Here is a 3,174-nt window from a genome sequence, read left to right as displayed (position 1 = left end):
TAACAAAGTATTATGCGATCAAATTCTCGAAAGCTAATAGCTTCTTTACTATGCTCTTTTTTTATGTCGATCGATTCAGATAAAAATCTCCGAAGTCTTTCTTTCTCTCGCGATATTCCTAGAGTAAAACTGTACAAAAGCTCTACGAAATTGGCGATATTTTTCACGGATCTGGTTCGAGTCTCGGCTCTTGAAGAAGGTGCGCATGTAGAAAGAGTACGCCAACACAGTTTATCCTGCTAAATGGTTATCAATTCTCTATAAGTTCTGTATTGTACATAAATTATAGAATATCTAAACGTTTCTTTTTTTTTCGATGTCCTGTGAAATTATACAATAGAGTTACAAATAAAGATAAAGCCACACTTTACGTATAATCTGATTCAGTCTTTGCTAATGTTACATAATAACGTGCGAAAGAACTAACAGTTAGACTATTTAAGAGGCTATTTAAGAATTTTAATTGATACTGGCAGCATAAAACTGTTCAGCTAGCTTTACACAAGATATTGGTCTTCTTCTTTATGAAATCGTCAAATTATGATTATGATACATTTCTACATTATCACCAGCATCGAATCTAATCTTATTTATAGTGATACACTTGAGAAACTGTTAATCCATTGTCTTAACTCGATCGCGGCGCAGAACTGCGTCCACCAATATTGTTCCTCTCTCTCCAATCGATTCCCGTAAAAGCTGTCTACATATTGAACAGTTGATACAACGACGGCGGATTAGTCTGAAATTAAGCACACGTTAACAATCACTCTTTTTGCTAAAATCACAATTCTCTTTTCAATCGCATACCTTGATTATGACATAGATCAGCACGGGAGTCAGATAGTCGGCAGCAGGTATGCCTCTTTCCGACGCCATGGAGAAGAGATTCATGATGGTAGTCGCGCAACGAAATACACACTGCAACTTATCCCTAGGAGTCTTATACGCCGATATCACAGCCAATTCAGCCTGCGCCCATGACCAGGGGCATTCGTAATGATAAACTTTTGAAATGCGCGCGTAGGTTCCTGTGATTTGGAGTTACAACCTTTGCCAACTTATTGATATGACCGTGAAAAAACTGGTCCCTATATACATCTCCATCTTTATTTAGATAGAGCGCATTGTGGTATATATCCGTGCCATGACGGTTCTTTCCACCACGACTCTCGCCAAATCTAACTGGTTGGCGCTTGCCGCTGAAAGTAAGAAGTAAATTTAGACGTCTCTGAGCACTCCGCTAAGATCAATTGTGAGATAAATAATTATATTCATGTACATTGCCAAATTGGATCGTTGTCCATTTCCACATAGACCTTCCCTAGAAAATTATCCACGAGATCCTGTTTCTCGTCAGCTAGCGTAAGCTTTTTAAACTCTTCGCAGAAACGCAGGAGGAAAGCCTTCTTTTTTTCCAAAAATACCCTCACACAAACGGATACAAGATGATTATTGATAGCATCCCGATCGCACTTAACTCGCACGCATAATCTGAAAAATATTATTATTAAACGGTTAACATCTTACATTTAAACATCTTACATTTACTTATACATTACATACAAAGATGATATTTATATATAAACAGTACCTATCTAAGTGAGCTAATGTCGACAGCAATCCCTGACGACATCTGATTAAATATGCGATATAAAGATATCGCTTTTGATAATCCTCTCGAAGTGATTTGAAGAGCTTTCTACATCCATCGTCATTAAATAGACGCACGCAACGTAAAGTTTCATGAAGATGAGCTAGTTAGACTTAGCCAACTAAGACTTAGCTCAGCTTCAGTTTTGCCATTTGCTATGACAGAACCCTCCTGCTGATGTTCTCCATCAAGCCTCACGTTCTCTTCCTCTGCCTGAGTCTCCATTCGCGCAAAGATCACGTTGATCATCTGTGTGAGAGTCGCACAGGCTGTACGTTTGATTCACCAGGTTGCGCGACGACAAGTAAACGTTGTAAACAGTACGAATTGTTAACAGTACCGTATCCTCGTATACCTCCACATGCTGGCTTGTCTTACAGTCAGCAGAGTTTTAATAATCTACAGCTGCACACTCTCATCGGTCTGTGGACCGGTGAAGCAACCGCAAATTGTCTCGACAATGCGCACAATCAGCAGCTTGTTAGGCTCCGTTGAATCAGGCACATTGCCAGTGAGATGGCTATATGCGATTAACTTCTGCAGGCAGTCCAGTGCTGTGTCACCACAATCCGTAGTGACTAGCTCTGACGTGCTGACTCAAATGGCAAGAAGTACTTCTCAGCGGTAATGACATTTGAGTCGCTCTTGATTGGACTGTGGCCCAATTAAGGGCGTTTGAGATAACCTCTTCACCCTGCACAGCTGGTGTACATGCATCTTTGATCTCGTTACGGAGGTCCTCTGCAAGATGGAAATATGAGTGACAAACTTAATTAGCAACTATCGCTTATAGCTACAGGCTTATTAGCCTGTATATTTATTTATTTTAGTATAAAATAATTTTTAAAACGTTCATATTAATTCTGATTGCAGACGGATCTTCAGGAACACTAACGCCTTCTTCTTTTAACATAAATAACTAAAAATTTATATTTCGGCTAATTACCGAGTTTATAAATATTTAATTAAAATTATCTGGGTGACTCACAAACCTTTATCACACTTCATAACTCTTCATACAAAATACAAACAATTTCGTATAAAAACTTTTATTAATTTATCTATTTCGGGTAAATGCATAGTGTAAAAATAATTAATTAATTACAATTAAACGAATGACTCACAAACCTTTTCAATTGCACTTCTTCAAAAGTCTTCATACGAAATACAAACGATTTCATATGGTAGATTCTTTCCCGGACATACATTTCCGGTCAAATACATACGAATTCGTGCTCATGGCTCCTGCAATTTTATGTGCTTCCACCTTAGGGCCAAAGCACATAACATGGCGTAGCGATATACGACGGTCGTAGTCCTCGACCTGACAAATCAAGATACGCCAAAGCTTGTGCGTTACTTACGTCCACGACTACGACTGTCATATGTGTTTTGGCCCTTAAGATCGCTAAACCAATGAGCATCTAGCATAAAGTAGCCATATTAATTTACATAAAATGCTCATTGGTCCAGCGGTCTTAAGGGCCAAAACACATATGACAGTCGTAGTCGTGGACGTA

General features: G+C 38.8%; 1 long non-coding RNA gene across 2 annotated transcripts; it reads right to left on the bottom strand.

Moving 5' to 3' along the window:
• Window positions 1-230: 230 nt before the first annotated feature.
• LOC112461801 lies at window positions 231-2,892 on the bottom strand. 2 transcript variants are annotated; one of them, XR_003041594.1, is made up of 5 exons: window positions 2,783-2,892; window positions 1,595-2,395; window positions 1,283-1,494; window positions 811-1,202; window positions 231-742 (listed from the first exon to the last, which is right to left on the bottom strand). It is a non-coding gene; the product is annotated as an uncharacterized LOC112461801 (long non-coding RNA). The 2 variants fall into 2 exon arrangements; XR_003041593.1 differs by lacking the exon at window positions 2,783-2,892 and having other exon boundaries at window positions 1,595-2,532.
• Window positions 2,893-3,174: the final 282 nt, after the last annotated feature.

The sequence above is a fragment of the Temnothorax curvispinosus genome, unplaced genomic scaffold (assembly GCF_003070985.1).
Source record: "Temnothorax curvispinosus isolate PA1 unplaced genomic scaffold, ASM307098v1 QBEX01011797.1, whole genome shotgun sequence".
NCBI classification, from domain to species: domain Eukaryota; kingdom Metazoa; phylum Arthropoda; class Insecta; order Hymenoptera; family Formicidae; genus Temnothorax; species Temnothorax curvispinosus.
Note: the sequence above shows the minus strand (reverse complement) of the source record. Positions and strands in the feature narration are given on the sequence as shown.